Here is a 20,749-nt window from a genome sequence, read left to right as displayed (position 1 = left end):
TCTTATCAGGTCATAATATACAGTATGTCACTTGGTATTAATATATGGTACGGTACTATAATACTGGTACTATCCATAATATGGATTCAAGGGTGGACCAGACTGCTGCTAGTGACATGGAGACAGGGAGCAGGGACCAATCCAATCAGGCTTTGTATACAGCCAACAGCCAACCACAGTACTGCACCATTGTACAGTACAGTACAGCATAGAAAATGTCCAGCAATCAAAACCCTATCAACCCTATCATGGCACCAGCAAAAAGAAAGAAATATGATGCAAGTTTTAAACTTAAAGTTGTAAACTTTGCCATGGAACATAATAATTGTGCTGCTGCAAGACAATGTGGAGTAACAGAAAAGATGGTTCGGGACTGGAAATCAAATGAAAAAGCATTAAAGAGTATGCCAAGGGGTAAGTGTGCATTAAGAAGAGGCACCCCACACTGGCCAGAACTCAAAAAACATGTAGCAGACATGGTGGCTCAGCATCGCCAAAACGGTTATGTGGTGACACGAAATACAATACGCTTGTTTGCACTTCAGTGGGCCAAATCTAACCCAGATCACAGCAACAATTTTAAGGCCACTATATCCTGGTGTAGTAGATTCATGGCAAGGCATGATCTGGTACTAAGGCAAAAGACAAAAATTGCCCAAAAATTACCTGCAGATCTGGATAACAAAGTGGATAGTTTCCATCGATATGTAATACAACAGCGCACTAAACATGGCTATGCGTTAAGTAATATTGGAAATATGGATGAAAGTCCAATGAATTTTGATATGATTGGAAATAAAACTGTCCATCAAAAAGGTGAAAAAAACTATTTTGATAAAAACAACAGGACATGAGAAGTCAAGTTTTACAGTGGTACTAGCATGCATAGCTGATGGCAACAAACTGAAACCTACAGTATGATTATTTTTAAAAGGAAAACAATGCCAAAACTCAAGTTCCCTGCTGGTTGTTTTGTGCACGTGCATGAAAAAGGCTGGATGGATGAGGAGGGTGTAAAACTATGGCTGGATAATGTATGGAGCAGACGACCAGGTGGTCTACTTCAAAAACGTAGTCTACTTGTGTGGGATATGTTCAGGGCTCATTTAACTCCCACCACCAAGGAAAGGCTTGCGAGAATAAAAACAGATGCAGCAGTTATTCCTGCAGGATTGACATCATTGGTACAGCCCCTGGATGTGTGCCTAAACAAGCCGTTTAAAGATCGCATTCGAGAACAGTAGAATGAATGGATGGTTAGCGGCGAAAAGTCATACACAAAAGGAGGAAACATGCGAGCTCCACAGTTGGATGTTTTGTGCCAATTTGTCATAAAAGCCTGGAATGATATTGATGCACAAACAGTAATCAAGTCTTTCAAGAAATGTGGCATATCAAATTCATTAGATGGTATGGAGGACGAGTACTTGTGGCAAGATGAAGAGGAAGCTGAAGCTGAGGCCACATCATCTGACATGGAATTAGATCCATATGATGACTGCCTTGCAACTGTATCACAAGATGTCATTGATGAACTTTTAATATCAGATGACGAACAGGAGTTTGAAGGCTTTTAAAGGGAAACTGTCACGCCAGCAAACTTGCTAGGGACTTGCCCGGCACTTGCTCTCTCCCTCTATTTGTTATCTTCCTTCTATCATTGACAGTTCCAGTTTGGTTAACAGCTTAGAAAACAAACAGCATGGCAGCTCCCATAGGTCTATTGTTCCATTCAGCTTTAGTGAATTAGCCTCTGGCATTTACTATTGGCTGGTATAATTGTCGGGGAGAGTGATCAGCCCCCCCCGGCTGCTGGCCCACCGAGTATGAGACACGCGCTGATTTACTTGCTGCAAGGGTAACCCCACCTCAGTGTGAGCTACAAAGGTGTTGTCAGGGTCGGCCTCCCGCTGTGGTCCTTCCGTGCCCCTTCCCCGTTTGACCAGCAGGTGGTGCTGGTCATCCCGTCCATACGTCAGTCCTTGTTTCTCCCCTGTCACTTGTCTGGTCTCGTGGCTCAATGTATTAAGCATGTGCTGTTTGTTTGCCCCTCGGTCCTGAGTTCCCTCTTGTTGTGAGTTCGAATCCCGCCTCCACTGTTTTTGTATTTAGCTCCCTGGTGTTTTCCTTTATGCTTAATTATTCCAGGGGGGTATTCCAGAAAGCTTGGTTAACTTACCATTTGGTAAATCTTAACCTCTGGGTTGATATACCCCAAACCCGCATACCATGAGTATGTCGGTTCCAAAACACCTGAGAAGAGTAAGTTCAATCAACCTCCTATTGCTTACCCAGAGTTAATGCGCGTGCACCGTGCATACATAAAGACGTTTTCAATTGATCTCCGATTTCACGAGTCAGAATGGAAAATCAAAGTGAAAAAAAGAGAGCGGCATACTTCACAGAGGCGGAGTTGGAAGTTTTAATGCACGCATATGAGGGATTCAAGCCAATAATAATGAAAAAAAGCAATACGGCTGCATCGGCTAAAGAAAGAGTTGGCTTGGCAAAAAATAACGGACAGAGTAAATGCGTGTGTATTAAATTGCAAATTTGACATCGCCTCCCCTTTTATTATAATGCAAAATAATTAAACACATAACCCTTCCGCATCCTTTTTACTGTTAAATCACTATGAAAGCATTTACTTTTCCTGCCATTCATTTCTTTAGGTTAAAATAACAATGTGTTATTTTAGGAATATATGGTTTCTTATTTAATAAGGTGTAATCCTTCTGGAGACAGAAGAACTTTGAGCCAAGTCAAAATGAAACACAAAAACATTCTGCAAAAAGGTAATTGATTACACGATCACTTAACTATTTATTAAACACGATTTAGTATATTCTTTCTGTCATGTAGCTAATAGAAAAAAGGCTGAAGCCCGTCTAACTGGCGGGAGCCCACCACCACCTCCCCTCACCCCATCTGAGGGCAACCAGTGGTAACCAGCATTGTACTGTCCTGTAATGATTACCTATACAGTAGTTAGTGGAAAAAAGTAATGAGTTTGATGATTTTAACAAGGCAAAAAATTAAGGATACAAAATCAAGTTACCTGCACATTGATACTATGAATAGATTTCCTCCGCTATCTCGCTGTACTTGTATAGTGACAATAAAGACATCTATCTATCTATCTATCTATCTATCTATCTATCTATCTATCTATCTATCTATTAACATAGTCTCCCTCATTTATTGAAGGAGCTTTAATAGGAATGTAGGTGCCATCAATGCACCCAATTATGAATGAATGAATGAATGCCTTTTATTGTCACTATACATGTATTACATGTATTCCAAATTACATTTGGAAACCCTGAAATAGAAAGTCATATAGGGAAGTATCAAGTGTGTGTGTGTGCAGGATGAATACATGTAGGCTATAGATATAAATAGTATGACTATATATTAAATATGCATCATAGATTTTACTACAAAGGACAAACCTACCACTCTGTGGAATTCCTCTTTAATAACACGCAGAGCTTTATGGACAGGGAACTGTACAAACGTGTGTAAGAAGCGTTAAGTACCAGACATACTGGGCGAACGGCTCTACACACAGTTGCCTTTCCTATATGCTCTGCGTCGCCCATATTGTACAAAAAATGCCCTGACGCAAAAAACCGAAGTGCTATGCGCAGACCCGCGGTTTGGGTTTGTGACATTTGCAATATGCGGTTTCAAGAGATGTTAAGTAAATGAACGATTCTTTTGAAAACTGATAACGCTTTTTCAAATAATCATTAGGAAATGACAAGACATCAATACGCGGTCTTATAACTCTCTCCCGGCGAAAAAAACCTTGTATAATTTATGCCTCCACGTTCACAGGATCGTCATCAAAAGGGCACGCCATGCTCAGTAACCTTCTGCAACAAACTTACCCTGGAACATAACCTGCTCAGTAGCAGGTTATCTTCAGAGAGTAAGCTGCTATGGTTACGTACATACCCAGAAAGTTAACCTCCGTTTTTGGAACCGAAAGTTGAGGTTATCCACTAACTTACCCTTAAACTTACCCGGGTATGTCACATAACCTGCTTTCTGGAATACCCCCCTGGTGTTTGCTTTGTAATTGGTTTTGGTTTTGTTTCTTGTTCCCCTGCTTATGTTATTGCCTATGTACCTTCCGTGTGTTGATATATGCTTCCTTGGTTAGTGTTTAGTTTCCCTGATTGTTAGTGTCTTTGAGTTAATTGGTTTCACCTGTGTCCTGTTTCCCTAGTCTTTGTTAATCAGCCTCACCTGCCCTGTGTTAGTCATTACCCCCGTAGTATATTAGTTCCTGCCTTTGTTCTGTTCCCTGCTGGTTTATCGCGTCTCGTGTCTCGTGTCTAAACTATTGTCTCTGAGGTCTACGCTCGTCTATGGTTTGTCTAAGTCGTCTATGCCCTTGTCTAGGCTTGTCTCTGGTTTTTCCCTTGATTGTAGTTTACCTTAGTGTCGTGCTAGTTAGTTTTCCTTGTGTGTTATTTAGTCTACTTAATTCCTCCCTGTTTTAGTTTTGACCCCTCGCGGGTTTTCTTTTTGGTTTTCTTGTGTTTTGTTGTCTTTCTTAATAAACCCCTCTATTGTTCCTGGAGCCACAAGTGGGTCGTCCGCCCCTTATTCGTGCACCATGCCCCATTCCCGTTTCTGTGCCCGAGATGCCCGCAACCTTGACAGGTGTGGCCCCTCGACAGAGTTTATTTATACTATAAGGTAAACATACTGATATCAGGGGGGTATTCCAGAAAGCAGGTTATGTGACATACCCGGGTAAGTTTAAGGGTAAGTTAGTGGATAACCTCAACTTTCGGTTCCAAAAACGGAGGTTAACTTTCTGGGTATGTACGTAACCATAGCAGCTTACTCTCTGAAGAGAACCTGCTACTGAGCAGGTTATGTTCCAGGGTAAGTTTGTTGCAGAAGGTTACTGAGCATGGCGTGCCCTTTTGATGACGATCCTGTGAACGTGGAGGCATAAATTATACAAGGTTTTTTTTCGCCGGGAGAGAGTTATAAGACCGCGTATTGATGTCTTGTCATTTCCTAATGATTATTTGAAAAAGCGTTATCAGTTTTCAAAAGAATCGTTTATTTACTTAACATCTCTTGAAACCGCATATTGCAAATGTCACAAACCCAAACCGCGGGTCTGCGCTTAGCACAGAAAACATTCTGTGCATAGCACTTCGGTTTTTTGCGTCAGGGCATTTTTTGTACAATATGGGCGACGCAGAGCATATAGGAAAGGCAACTGTGTGTAGAGCCGTTCGCACAGTATGTCTGGTACTTAACGCTTCTTACACACGTTTATACAGTTCCCTGTCCATAAAGCTCTGCGTGTTACTAAAGAGGAATTCCACAGAGTGGTAGGTTTGTCCTTTGTAGTAAAATCTATGATGCATATTTAATATATAGTCATACTATTTATATCTAGGCCTATAGCCTACATGTATTCATCCTGCACACACACACACACTTGATACTTCCCTATATGACTTTCTATTTCAGGGTTTCCAAATGTAATTTGGAATACATGTATAGTGACAATAAAAGGCATTAATTCATTCATTCATAATTGGGTGCATTGATGGCACCTACATTCCTATTAAAGCTCCTTCAATAAATGAGGGAGACTATGTAGATAGATGGATAGATAGATGTCTTTATTGTCACTATACAAGTACAGCGAGATAGTGGAGGAAATCTATTCATATAGCTACATGACAGAAAGAATATACTAAATCGTGTTTAATAAATAGTTAAGTGATCGTGTAATCAATTACCTTTTTGCAGAATGTTTTTGTGTTTCATTTTGACTTGGCTCAAAGTTCTTCTGGCTCCAGAAGGATTACACCTTATTAAATAAGAAACCATATATTCCTAGTCGATACACATTGTTATTTTAACCTAAAGAAATGAATGGCAGGAAAAGTAAATGCTTTCATAGTGATTTAACAGTAAAAAGGATGCGGAAGGGTTATGTGTTTAATTATTTTGCATTATAATAAAAGGGGAGGCGATGTCAAATTTGCAATTTAATACACACGCATTTACTCTGTCCGTTATTTTTTGCCAAGCCAACTCTTTCTTTAGCCGATGCAGCCGTATTGCTTTTTTTCATTATTATTGGCTTGAATTCCTCATATGCGTGCATTAAAACTTCCAACTCCACCTCTGTGAAGTATGCCGCTCTCTTTTTTTCACTTTGATTTTCCATTCTGACTCGTGAAATCGGCGATCAATTGAAAACGTCTTTATGTATGCATGGTGCACGCGCATTAACTCTGGGTAAGCAATAGGAGGTTGATTGAACTTACTCTTCTCAGGTGTTTTGGAACCGACATACTCATGGTATGCGGGTTTGGGGTATATCAACCCAGAGGTTAAGATTTACCAAATGGTAAGTTAACCAAGCTTTCTGGAATACCCCCCAGGTTACATTGTGGGTGTGAACAACATTTTAGAATGGGATGGAACCAATGGGAATGTGGGAGTGGGAACAGGAACAACAGAACGTGCGTCAGAGGTGGCCTCGTCTGCTGCACGTGATAGAAAGTTACTGTTGAGCATTTACACAGGTGCTATATGGAACAAGTTATGCATCCTTGAGAATACACGTGAGTGATAATATATATATATATACAATTTCAACCCAACAGTCCCTCCTGTTTATCATGAACCGTGTATTCGACATCCGCCATCCACATCTTGCCTAAACATTTTCTGTGGGCGGCATCACTAAACAACGGTGTCATCATGTTCTTCATCAGCGAGGAACTCTTGTTGGCTCAGGGCAGTGTATGCTACAACAAAAGAATTAACAACCATTCTGCTAATCACAGCTTTACAACATGGTATAATGCAAATGGAAAGAATACAAAGAAAAATCAAACATGTGACAACCATTATTACAAGAAATTTGAATAGTCCGAGCCATCCCCCTTGAAATAGCCAATCAAACCAAGATGTGCTAGGGTGAAAGTCCGCGGCCATGGCTCTCCGAAGATCTTTGAGACAGTTCATGGCTTCAGTCATATTAGGGGAATGGACATTATCTGGAATGTATGTACAACAAGTATTGTTCAATAAAACACAAACATGTGAGTGGTTAGTTGTAAGAGGTCTCAAATGGGAGCCATCGTGCGTCCACCTGGGGGCGCGGCGAGTGTTATCCGATGCGGACCTCGTCCACAAAAGCAACCCGCTGACTACAGTCAGGAGGACCAGAAGCCATGTTACCAGGAACCGCTTACAGTGAGCCATTCTAAAAGTGAGTGCAGATCAGTTGGTTTCTTCACCGGGTTGAGACGTCGGCACCCTATTGGTTACCGCGCCTTTGTAGCGGACTTCCACTGCTACTCCGTCGGTTGTACTGGCTCCTGTAGGGGTTTAATGACCTTGCAGTGACTTCTGTGTATCCACGATGGCCGCTATCTTCACGGCTGTCGGGGTCATGAGGAGCACTTGATACGGCCCGTCCCACCTGGGAGAGCTCCAGTCCTTCCGAAGGAGGACCTTGACGAGAACCCAATCTCCAGGTTTGAGGTTGTCCTGTAATACAGAAGCGGAATTTACTGGCAGACTACTGGGTCTTTGTAATTCTTGAGTGCGCAGCAGTTTGCTCATCCAATCCGCAAGTGTTGTTTCCCTGTGCGCCTTTGTTATGTCACTCATCTCTGTAGCTAGAGGAAAAGGCCTACCATGCACTATTTCGAACGGCGTAAGACCTGCTGGGGTTGGCGTAATTCTCATCCACAATTTTACCAGAGATAAGCATTCTGGCCATGGCCTCCCTGTCTCTTCCACTGTTTTTCTTAGCCTAGTTTTTATGGTACCGTTGGTTCTTTCCACTAATCCTGCACTCTGAGGATGGTATGCACAATGATTCTTTAGTTTAAACCCTAGCGCTTGAGAGCACAGGTCCATTGTTTGATTTACAAAATGGGTACCGTTATCCGATCTGATGGTTTGGGGAATGCCATATGTAGGGAAATAACTGCCTACCAGACATTTTGCCACCGTTATCGCATCACAGTGTTTTACTGGGTATATTTCGACCCACTTTGAGAACGTATCAATTATTACCAAACAGTACTTTTTTCCCTGTGACCATGACAGCTCTATAAAGTCCATGTGAATGATTTGAAACGGGTGTTCTGCTACCGGAAACTGTCCTCTCTTTGGTCTCAGGTTGCCCTGGGAATTATGCTTACAACAGATAAGGCATGATCTACAAAAGTTTTTTGCATAATCAGAAAAATTTATAGTATAGAAATGTTGATGTATTATATGTACCATCCCTCCTGTTGAGACATGGGTATTCCCGTGGCTCACCAATGCCGCTGTTTTGTATAAATTTTTTGGAAGTACGGGCTTATCATTGATGTGGTAGATATCATTAATCTGGATTGCTCCTCTATTGAGCCAGGCTTTTACTTCTGAGAGCGGCGCATGTTTTTGAGAATCACATAGTATATCTGCATCAATCAGTAGGAGATCCGTCATTTTCAATGTAGGTTGTTTCTGTGCTGCTGCCTTTGCTGTTACATCTGCGAAACTATTTCCTACTGTAGTGAAGGTGGTGTCAGTTTGGTGGGCTGTACATTTACATATTGCAATAGCAGAAGGTAGCTGTACAGCGTCTAATAATCGTAATAACAGGTTTGTATGTGCTAGAGAGGTGCCCTGCGATGTTTTAAATCCCCTGTTCTTCCATACTTTGGAGTGATGGTGAACCGCTCCGAACACATATTGGCTATCAGTGTATATTGTCAATGATCTGTCTTTGTGCAATTCACATGCTCTGATGACAGCATACAATTCTGCTGCTTGGGCTGAACATGTCGGGGGAAGTGCATTAGCTTCAAGTACTTTGTCAGTTAAAACTACAGCATAGCCAACCTTATTTCTCCCGGTACTGTCTTTTGACGCCGAACCATCAACAAATACAGTTACTGAGTTGAATAGTGGCGTTTGAGAAATATCATGTCTTGGTTTTGTTTGTTCCTCTACTGTGGCTTTGCATGAGTGTGGTTCACCATCCATAGCTGATGGAAGAAGAGTACTTGGATTTAAAGGGCCGCATCTCTGCAATGTGATATTTGGTTGTGAAAGTAAAAGTGAAACTAGAGTGAGGTGTCTAGCATGTGTCAGGAAAGGGAGTGGTGTCTGTAACAGTATCAATGAAACTGAGTGTGGAACTTTCAAAGTGAGCGGGTGGCATAACACTAATTCTGCTGACATTGTTACAGCTTCCGCTGCTGCTGCACAGGCCTGTAGGCATCGGGGGAAACCTGCTGCAACTGCATCTAAGCGTTTGGAGTAAAATGCCAGTGGTCTGTCTTTAGACCCGAAAGGCTGTATCAATACGGCTTTCATGTAGCCTTGACTCGCGTCAACACACAGGGTGAAGGGCTGTTTGTAGTCTGGCAGAGCCAATGTGGTGTTAGTTTGCAGCAGTTTAAGGTTTGTGAATGCTGCTTCCCCTTCCCTGGTCCACTCAATTTTGTCCCTTAGGGCCATGTCTTTCCCATATATTAGGGATTGTAAAGGTTGGACCAAGGCTGCATAATCTGGAAACCATGCCCTGCAGTAGTTGCAGAGTCCTAAAAAGGACATCATCTGTTGCTTCGTGTGTGGTTTGGGTGCTTCCTGTATTGCCTTTTTTCTGGATTCTAGCAGTGAACGACCATACTGGGAGAGTCTATGTCCTAGATACACTGCTTCAGTCTGGCAGTATTGTAATTTCTGTTTTGATGCCTTATGTCCGGTTTCGTACAGATGCCTTAATACTGTTAGTGTAGCTTCTTTACAGTGTTGTTCTGTGTCTGAGGCTATCAGTATGTCGTCCACGTATAGTAACACTTGACTATGGGCTGGCGTGGGACATGTGCTCATTGAGTACCTGAGGGCCATGGTGTACAGATGTGGACTTTCTGAGAACCCTTGTGGGAGTCTGGTATATGTATATTTTTGTCCCCTATAGGTAAAACCAAACAAATGTTGTGACTCTGGATGTAAGGGTACTGAGAAGAACGCATTGCTCAGATCCACTACCGAAAAATATTCTTTGTCTGGTGTCAATGAATTGAGTAGGAGATGGGGGTTTGGGACATCTGGTGCTGCATGTTGCACGATGTCATTGATTAGTCTCAGATCCTGTACCATTCTCCATTTACCCGTATTCGCTTTTTGCACTGGGAAAATAGGGGTATTACACGTGGACTCTGGCGCCCCCCTCAGTATCCCTGATGCCAGCATGTCCTGCACTACTGGGGCTATGCCTTGTTCAGCTTCAGGCTTTAATGGGTACTGGCGTACCACTGGGCGGTGATCTGATCTCAGGGTCACTTTGTAAGGAGGGAACCCTTTAATCAATCCTACATCCGTAGGGGAGTTGGACCACAGTCCCTCAGGGATGTAGCTCAGTTCTGGGTCCTCCGTTGCCTCGGCTGATAATAGATCTTGTCATTCAGGTTCGTCTAAATGTGTCACAGATGTGACTTTAATTCTCCATCCGAGGGGGAACCTCCAAACCCCTGTGCTTCTATCATGTTTCCAATCTGAATTTGGGTCTGGCTGATAAGACGCAGATCTGTGAGAGGCATCTTCCACAAAATACCTGAGATCTTGCCATCTACCCTGGGGTGGCTTTGATAATGACACATGGGGCACCTTTTCCCTAAATAAATTTTGTTGTTTAGGATCCAATAACACTGAAGCTGCAGCGTAGCCAGTCGTGGGATTAACATACAGATACTGCAATGTGACCTGGGGTGGTCCCATAGCGTGAAACTGCCGATCATATCGGTAGTCGGGGCCAGGTGTGGGTTTGTACCACATGGTCACATGAAGGCCATCGTCGGGCATAAATTGGACCTTATCTACTCCCTGCTTTATTCTAGTTTTCCTTAGCAACTCCCGAGCTTGTGGTGTTTGGCCTAGGTCCAGAGACCAATAATACTGCGGAACTGACGAGCCATGGACCACTAGAGCTTGCCTGTCTATTATTGCTTTCATGCCTGTGGTCGTGGCAACAATGCTTATGCCCATCTGGACCATAAGGTCTCTTCCTAGTATAGGTTTACTGGGCATGACGGGCTCACCAGAACCTGGACCTCACACTCTGTCCCTGTCTCTTCATCTCTTACCGTTATGGGATTAGTTAATTGATGGGTCTCAGATTGCCCTCCGGCCGTTCTCACATATACTGTTGAAGTAGAGAATGTTGCTTTTGGCGGAGTTGTAGTTAATACTGTTCTACAGGCTCCCGTGTCACATAAACAATCATATGTCTGTCCATTTATAATAACCCGCCGCCTAGGCAGTTCTGCAGGCTGTTTAAACGCTATCAGTTGGCACACCGCTTGAAGGTCAACCTCCTCCTCCTCCCTATCTAGTGGGGGCCCTAGCGGGGATGGGGGAAGTGGTGCCTGCGGTTTCTCAGCTTGGCGTCACTGATCATTTTCTGTCGAGTTTGGGTTATTTACACGTTTAGTTCTACAATGCCTAGCTTAGGGCTGGACAATAATTCGATATCAATATATATCGCGATATAATTTTTTTCGATAACGGTGATACGATTTTTAAACACATTTCCGATATTTCGATATACATTTGAATATTATATATATTCACCGGCTTTTAAAAATGTATCACAAGTGCTAAACAGCGCGTATTCAAATCGCATTCGCATGGTAATTTGCTGAACAACGCAGCTGTGAAACGTGATCCAGGTAAAACTTTTTTAGACAGCATAAATAATATTGAAGCATTTGTTTTCATGCAGACTGTTAAAAGCAAAAGCAACAAAGCATTTTAGACTTTGTAAAGAAACCATAGTAACCACGTGTATGATACTTTTCAGAGCTGCGTCAGAGGGAAATGACTGATGAATTTAATTTTGACACTGGTTAGCTTTTTGTGAAAACGAACTACAGTACACCCCGCAGGTTTTTTGTGATTTTGTGAGCGATCTTTGTGTTTTCAATGTTGGAGAATATAATTAAAGGTTTGTATCAAGAAACGACGGTGGTTTTTATTGTATACTGGTAAATCTCTGCTGTTAGTTGGTGGTATGCCTTTTGTTAGCCAACATGTATGTCGGGGCCGGCTCTACGCTGGGGCAATGCCCCCTTAAGCAAACGTCCTGCCCCCTTAAATCAAACTTTTAGAAGTTGAGGAAGAAAATAATAATTACCCACAAACTGAATATGGACAAGATTTACTACAGTAGCTGAAAAATCCACTGAAAAAGGCACAAACGAGATGATAAGTTTCACTTCTTGTTCGCTCTTTCCCTCCGCGTTCTGTATGTGCGCGGGCTCATGCAGCACTCGGCAGATCCCCCACTCACCCTCCCCCCAGCTAAACATCCAATCACTGTTAGTATGCAAATGAGCCAGTTTCTCAGTAGGCAGGGCAAAGCGAAATGAGCTGCGTGATTGCGGTAGGTTTGGAGGAAACAGCAATCTCTCTCGTCAAAATCATAGTGACTAGTGAGATCATGGTTCGAATTATTTTTGTCTATTTGGGGGGGTCTTGATCGGGGGGTACTGTACCCCCCAGTACCCCCCGATCAAGACCCCCCCAAATAGACAAAAATAGCAGTTTGGGGGGGGGGGGTATTAAAAAAAAAAAAACAACAAGAAAAATGTTAAGAAAGAACCTCACCTTGTAGGAAAATTTTATGTAAAACGATTTTAGACACCCCTAGTGTGGATCGTACCATTTGAACCACCTTGGCGCTAGAAGCAGCTTAGCCAGTCGGTTACGTCATTCATTCTCATTGAGCGACTTGTTCGTTGTGATTTCAAGATTCTTTATTCGTCACATACATAGTTATAACAAGTACAACATGTAGTGAAATGAACCCTGACCGATCCTATTTTTCAGTTTTATATTTCAAGACTCGGTGAATTGATTTTTTCTTTTTCATAACTTAGCCTACCCTTTTTAGTTTTGGTAATATTGGCAATAGTGAAAAGTGTTTTGTTGGGTTCAAATATGTTTGATATAGGCCATCCAATTAAGGTAAATGTCTTGTTTTTAATCTGATGAGGAATATTTTATTTTATTTTTTGTTTTACTTTTCAGTTTTCCCCCTGAGGGATTGCCACCTTACTGTGGTCAGGGGCTTTGCGTGCCTCAGTGACCCTAAGAGCTACACCAGCAGAAGCTTAGCCTTCAGGTGGGACACCCAAGTTGGACAGGTCTTAGGGCAGAGGCCTGACAAAGTGCAATCCAATTACATGACAAAAACAGTTATCCAGAGCACCACCCCACCCCTTTCCTGCCTTTGTCGCCACCATGTGCCCCCTTCACATTTCTGTCTGCCCCCTCATATATGCATGTCTAGAACCGGCCCCGATGTATGTACATATTTATAGCATGCCGATCGCGTCAAACAAATCGCGGCAATGCCAAAAACCCGTGCATGTACATTCTCAGTTATTAACGCACATAAATACATTTCAAGCACATGCTAATATAGTGCTGCCATATTGGTTTTCGGTTATCTCGATCATCGGTTATCTCGACGCTTTTTGGCAACCCCCTAGGCCGGCGACATAACCGGGTTCGACTGTATATGAATAATCAGCCTGTTCTAGTTTAAATGGAAATATATTATTGTTAATAAGCTGAGTCTGAGAGTTTTATTTATTTGATAGTTTATTTCACATTTCTTGTTTGTAAAGGCTAAATACAAATAAAAAGTGAACCTTTTTTTTTTTGTACTGTTTTTATTTAAAAAAAAAATTATATAATTTTAATAGGAGGAGCCTGGAGGTATTATAGACTTTGCAAATTCAGTTTGCAGACAACCATTGTGCGTGTCCTCGGCAGTTTTTTCCTGAGGCTTTTTAATATTGTCCATATCGATATCGGAATTATATCGTATCGACCAAAATTAAGAAATATATCGTGATATAAATTTTTGCCATATCGTCCAGGCCTAGCCTAGCTATATGACCTGGTTTTCCACAATTCCAGCATTTGTTATCATACTGAGGCGAGTTTTCTGGCCTACCACCTCTTCCTCGACCTCGACCTCTACCTCGGCCTCTGTAACTTCCCCTGCTCTGGGGGCCTGAATAGACTACTGCGATTGTATCGCCAGAGGCTGCGAAGGTCGCTTCTCCCTTTTGTTTTTGTGCTTTTTGTGCATGCTGGTCGTACTCTATAGCTTGCTGCACTGAGCCTGTATTCTGATGGACCCAATGTTTATCTATATACCGTTTAAGTTCAGGGTTTAGGCCGACAAGGAATGCCCTTTTTAATTGTTGTTGGTATACTCCGGCCTCATCACTATCTGGGGGAATGCCTGAATTACTTCTGAAAACTGGTCTCAATCTGTCTAGGAAGTCTTCTGGCTCTTCCCCTTCTTTCTGTCTGCATTGTGAGATTTTACCGTAATCTGCTCTCCTTGAAAATCTTTCTCTGACTCTTTCTTCTAGCTGCCTTAGGCTGTGTCTCAGGGCGGATGAATCATGCGGGAGGGGTGTTCCGTCGTGCGCATGCCCTGTGAAATCTCCTGCAACTCTGCCCCATTTGTGATTAAACAGTTGCCTCAGGCACTGGAACATTTCTCTCCCATTTAGGTGGAAACTGCCTTGAAGTTCTAACACCGCTTCCCAAAATTCTCCTACACCTTCCTCAACAGGGGGTATCCCTTTTAAAGCAGCTGACCTATCCTCAGCTGTCCAGGGTCTGTACACTAACATTGTTTCGGGACCTGCTCCGTCCTGCCCCCTATCAGGATTCGCGACTTCCACCATGGGGCATTGGAACTCTGGGGTTGATGCCCCGTCTTCACTACTGGGGTGGAATTTAGTTTTGCATGACTCTAAGTCTTTCACTGGATACAGTGAAGGATCCCTGCTTCGCGTCACCATTGGATGGAAAGGAGATTCTGGTGCCAATGACGCTAATGGAGCAGAATGTGGTGTCAGCGTTCTAGGCGCTGCTATCAGCTTGTCTTTTGGTGCTGCTTCCGATGTCTGCTGCGACAGCGGAGGAGCGGTAGGTGTTTTCAGTCTACGTGTGGTCTTTGCTGCACTTTCCTCATCAGGAGTGACTAGTGCTACGGCTGCAAGTTTTTCTTTCCTTTTTCCTTTTCTTTCCTGTCTAGTTGCTTCTCTTAATTTACTTTGTTCCAACCATTTTTCTGACAGCTTGTACTCCTTCTTCCGTCTGTCCAACTTTCCGCTATTTTTAGTGCGCAACATTTCTAGTTTTAAATCACTTTGTAACTTGAGAATGTCTGACGTATGGAGGCTTCCTCCAAACCCATGCTTTCTTCTCCACCTTTGATTACTTATAGTCCCTGCTCCTTCTACATATCCTTCCATAAACTTTTCATCTCCCTCTAAGGATGGCTGTTTACTTTGCCCCTTTCCCATCCTTTTACTTGTCTATTGTTATTACTACAAGGGTCCTGAGCAGAAATTCTCTGGCACGAGATTCGGGAGAGGACACTAACACGGCCTTCTACTGCACACTATCTGTGCAGCGGTGTCAGTTTTCAGGGATGGAACCCGTCCTTGATCTCCCAATCACCAGTACGTCTTTCTTCTCAGGCAAAGAAACAACAGGACTGGTAGAATCAGCCTAGGATTCTATAAATCACTTAGTCCTCCACATTCACACAAACATTCATACCCTGTTGATTACGGCCAACTCTAGCCTTTGTCAATTAACAGGTCAATTCAATTCTAATTCAACTATTTCCTTTCGGCGAAATATAACCAATTTAGATTATTTCCTTTCGGCGAAATATAACCAAATTTAGATTATTTCCTTTCGGCGAAATATAACCAAATTTAGACTATTTCCTTTCGGCGAAATATAACCAAACTGTTTCCTTTCGGCGAAATATAACCAAACGTCTCACCTCTGGGGTCAGTCACGACGGTCGGGGTCCGTCAGGCATCACCAGGCGTCGAGCGCAGTCCTAACCACCGGCCTGGTCACGAATTCTCACGTTCCAGGACTTTCTCGACCCGTCTTAGACGAGCGGCTGTCGACAGACTTCGGTGTCGCTCCTATCGGCGCCCTGGTGATGTCCTCAGGATTCCCGATCCCCACGGATCACTGGTTTGTGAATCCGGCTCGAAGGACCAAGATTTATGTCGGGGAGAGTGATCAGCCCCCCCCGGCTGCTGGCCCACAGAGTATGAGACACGCGCTGATTTACTTGCTGCAAGGGTAACCCCACCTCAGTGTGAGCTACAAAGGTGTGGCCCCTCGACAGAATTTATTTATACTATAAGGTAAACATACTGATATCAGGTTACATTGTGGGTGTGAACAACATTTTAGAATGGGATGGAACCAATGGGAATGTGGGAGTGGGAACAGGAACAACAGAACGTGCGTCAGAGGTGGCCTCGTCTGCTGCACGTGATAGAAAGTTACTGTTGAGCATTTACACAGGTGCTACATGGAACAAGTTATGCATCCTTGAGAATACACGTGAGTGATAATATATATACAATTTCAACCCAACAATAATACAGGATGGGGAGGGGTCTTAGCCACCCTCACACTATTTATGAACATTCCTTTGGGAGCTCAGCAAGGTCTGACGAAGGGGGCGTGTCCCCAGAAACATGTTACCTATCCCGTGGTTTTGCTGATCCAGTGTTTATACTTTTGATGTGCCTGTCATACTCCTATGTTTGTGAGTATCATTTTTATCTCTGATTTACGGATCTATTAAAAAGGTTTTACACGAGGAGGTGGTGCCCGCTGTTTTTCTTCTTGTCTTCTACAGTGTGTTGCCAGAGTCCCTCTGGGTTGTGGGCTGCCTGCCTGTGTTCCTGAGAAGCATCTACCCTTCCATAGGGTCCACTTGGAGTGTTGCTTGCGCTGAGGAGGAGAGGAGTGTGTTGTCTTTAGTGAATTACGTTTAATAAACTTGCACTGTTTTATGTTTACTGTACATGTTTGATAACATACAGCCTTGTGACAGTTTTCCTGCATGTCATAAGCATTTGAATATAAATTAACATGTTGAAATCAAATCTGATGTTCTTTTCCGTTTTATTTGGTGTGTGGAAGGTGTGCGGAAGAGGGGGTAGTCTTATACGGCAAGTATATAACAAACTCTATATTTTGAGTGGAAACGTTGGGGGGGTCGTCTTATATGCCCAGTCGTCTTATACATCGGCAAATACGGTACATCTTCACAGTGTGTCTGTCTAAAATGATTCACCTACATGGTACACAGTATGCAGAGGGCATGATTTTATCTTCTGGGCAGTGTAGTGGATTACCAGAATTCCATACGATTGTATTCATTCTTGTCCACATAGAGAAAGTGATGTTTATGTATAAAAGGCTCTCTTCATGGTACATTGAACATTTCAGATCTTATGAAGTTGTTCACACCACTCTTTGGAAATGATATACCTGGTTCCAGATGCACTGACGGATTACCATCCTCTACAAGCATATAAAGTCGGTGGGAAATTTATGGTGACTGCAACAACATTCCTCCTCAACTAAATCAACTGATAATGGTACAGTAGGTTGCCAGCAGTTTTCACTACAGGTGGTCTGTAATTGTCAGTAACATTGTAGTTGATGCTGAATCTAGTTTCTGCTTTTTGGCCTCTCTTTCCAGACTTTACTTCGGGTAGTCCTCTCCCCCAAAGAAGCCAGACGACTCCAACTGGCAGAAATACCAGAATCTGTGGACTAGCTAATTGAGGTACTCAAAGAGAGACTCCAACTTGAGAACGATTTCACACTCCAATTTGAAGATTCTGATTTTGGAAATGCTTTATGCCTGTTGACCACAATGTCTGAATTGCCAGAGGGATGTGCAGTCCTACATATTATATGGAACTCTTCCCTCCCTTCAACCCCTTGTAACCCATCTGACCATTCCATTAGTGGATCAGTCTCCTCCTTGGACACAGCCAGTGTTCATTCAGATGATTTTAGGCCTAGCAGCTCTCTCCAGACTCAGGGTAGTTCTAGCGATTCTGTCAAGAGCAGATTAAGACAGGACATTAAATGGCCCTCTCCATTCCCCATCCCAAAGCTCTCATATGATGTTGAGCTAAAATTGCTTAAAGGAAATGAGATCTATGAAAAGACAAAAAAGGCGCTTGAGGTAACAAGAGATGTCAAAACTGAAATTTTGGATAAACTTGCACAGGCCATTTTTGAACTCCGAGCTGGCTACCCTGAGAAAGATGAAGTAGCCTCAGTTGCATCTGCTCTGGTTCTCAAGTATCCATGCCCGAGGGACAAAGACAGCATAACGGGCTGTGATTCATGGCTAACGAGTCTCAGGTACAAGATTGGAAACTTCAGGGCAAAACTGCGTGATGCAGGCTGCAATGAGGTAGAAGTGAACAGGAAAAGGCGATGAGGAGATGGGGAAAATGGCCCATTCACTCTCAAAAAGGCCAAATGGGGAGAAGTCAACCACGTCCCAGACTACCCAGATCACCATGATGATTATTCACTTGAAGAGGAGTGGCTTGCTCTGGTTGAAGAATTTAAAAAAATAAAAGGAACATGGCAGAGAGAATGCAGAAGATGGAGCTGACCTTTTCCCTACGACGTAAGGAAATTGTGGAGATGCAGCCTATGGTGTCAGAGATCCAGGAGAGATAGCCTGCGCTGTTTTCTCTGGAGGAGGTAAGGCTTTCCTCATGCTTTTACTTGCATTTAAATGCTCGTTCTAGAGACAGGGTTCCCACGGTTATGGAAAACCTTGAAATGTCATGGAATTCAGACACCCATTTTCCTGGAAATGGACTGCAATATAATGGTTTGTGTTTTTGATTTGCCACAGATTTTGATAGTTCTCTCTACCTCCTTTTAGACATTGTTGTTACAAATATAGAATGGCAGTAACGTCAGCACAAATTGATTTTTTTTATGCATTTAGCTTACAATTTTATCCGAGGTGATTTACAATTGTCAATTACTCCCCTAGAGCAACTTAGGTTTAAGTGCTTTGCCCAAGGGCACAACGGTGGCAGCCAAGAATCAAACCCACAATGTTGGCTTCCTTACCCACTACGCCAAATGTGCGGCATCAAATACACGATTTTCTTTAATGGTAGGTTGCAAGAAGTCATGGAATGACAATTTGGGGGGGGGGAGGGCTAAATGTAGAGGTCCTACACTGTGCTGTGAGTTCCTGCCCCCTGTAGCCTATTCTGTGTTTGTTGTATTTATTCTGGATTATTGTCTTTTTTAATGCTTGGCTAGAATATAGTACATTTCACTTGACTTCTTACATTCACTTTCTTTGTTGGCAAACCCTGACTCAAAGGTTATCAAGTTATGCTGTTCATTGTTTTCAGATATATGAAGAATTTCATCGTATCACAAGTAAGGACCTCCTGGTGACTTTCCGTGCATCCCTTGACAAATATGTGCTTCGTCTATTAAGACTCTATCGGACAAGGAAGGGAGCATTTGGTCCAGTGATGGAAGACCTCCTGGATAAGCTTGATGAAGAGGTAGTAAAGTGCCTGAAGCTATAAGCAGGGATCGAATTTATCGACGGCATCAACGGCAATAGCCGCTGTGCCTTAGCAATTTGCCGTGCTGCCCTGAATATTTACAAGTTCTTGCCGGCAGATACTTGCAGTGCCCTCTTCCTCAGTTGTCTTTGTGCCCTATTGTGTATGTTTAGATCATAATAAAGTCAATAAACTTATGAAATCAAGAACAAGTTCTTCCGTTTTTTACTTCTCTGTCGCCATGTCCATGATGTCTGGGTTGATAAGCGCATCCCATAATTTTACGTTAGCCACGCCTCCATGGTTAAATTATTCAGAGCGGCTATTCTAGCCGATGCTTACCTCCCTCCGAAACTAATAGCAACATGTTCATAGAATAGGGAGGGTGAGAAGGTTTAGAAGTTCATTTGAAAATAACCAGATTTTTTTAGGTAATTTCGCTGGTTATGCATGTCTTTCCCAATCATACCGCATCTATTGTTATGGAAATTATCTGTCATTACTTGACGTTGTAATAATTTATAATAGACTGTAATAATTAATAGAAGATTGAAATAATTGATACCAGATGTGCACTGAATTGAAGTGAAAACGGAGAAGGAGTTAGAGCATAAACTGTACTGTCCTGCAGCTGCTGTCACGGGACAGTTTGTAGTGGCTCGCGGCACTGGGCGGGACAGTTAGCGAGTGGCTCGGGACAGTCGGTCTAGTTAGTTTTAAAAAGTTAGTTGGCTTGAATATGGTCACTCGTGCATTATTTTGAAGTTCTGTTAGTCATGTTAGTGTTCAATGTCTCAGTAAAAAAAAATGTTCATTAAATTAAAGTTTTTATCACTGACAATAGCTGGTTATGTTTTTTTTCATAAAACATTTCGTCATTACTGAGTAGGTGAATGAAGGCAACAGCATCTTTTTTTCAATAGCTAGTCTAACACTATTTCACAGGGTGCTAATGCATTTATTGCCCTAGAAAATGTCAGAATGCTAAATATTTCATGCGTCTGGCTATATACCTTTTTGCCTCGGTGCCCTGGCCAGTAATTCTTGATTGCCTTGGTGCCCTCCGAACCTACGCGAAAATGCCTTAGTGCCCTCTTATATTTGAGGGGATAAAAGGCAAACATTGCTGTGCCCCCCGAACAAAGTAATTCTACCCCTGTATAAGTATGCTCATGCAAAAAATGACTGGGCTTAACATCAATTTCCAAGCCTTGACCAATTGGTATTTTGCGCAACCACGAGCCGTTCCCACCAAAGCTGTT

At 42.7% G+C, this 20,749-nt stretch overlaps 1 long non-coding RNA gene across 3 annotated transcripts; it reads left to right on the top strand.

Annotated features, from left to right (window-relative positions):
* Positions 1 to 13,960: 13,960 nt before the first annotated feature.
* Positions 13,961 to 19,637, top strand: LOC140581280 (uncharacterized). Of its 3 annotated transcripts, XR_011984337.1 has the most exons (6): positions 13,961 to 16,881; positions 17,059 to 17,087; positions 17,368 to 17,519; positions 17,624 to 18,651; positions 18,953 to 19,078; positions 19,326 to 19,637. It is a non-coding gene; the product is annotated as an uncharacterized lncRNA (long non-coding RNA). The 3 variants fall into 3 exon arrangements; XR_011984336.1 differs by having other exon boundaries at positions 13,961 to 17,087; XR_011984335.1 differs by having other exon boundaries at positions 13,961 to 17,519.
* The last annotated feature ends 1,112 nt before the right edge of the window (positions 19,638 to 20,749 follow it).

This window comes from Paramormyrops kingsleyae, chromosome 20, assembly GCF_048594095.1.
Source record: "Paramormyrops kingsleyae isolate MSU_618 chromosome 20, PKINGS_0.4, whole genome shotgun sequence".
Lineage (NCBI taxonomy): Eukaryota > Metazoa > Chordata > Actinopteri > Osteoglossiformes > Mormyridae > Paramormyrops > Paramormyrops kingsleyae.
This window is presented reverse-complemented; position numbering and strand designations above follow the sequence as displayed.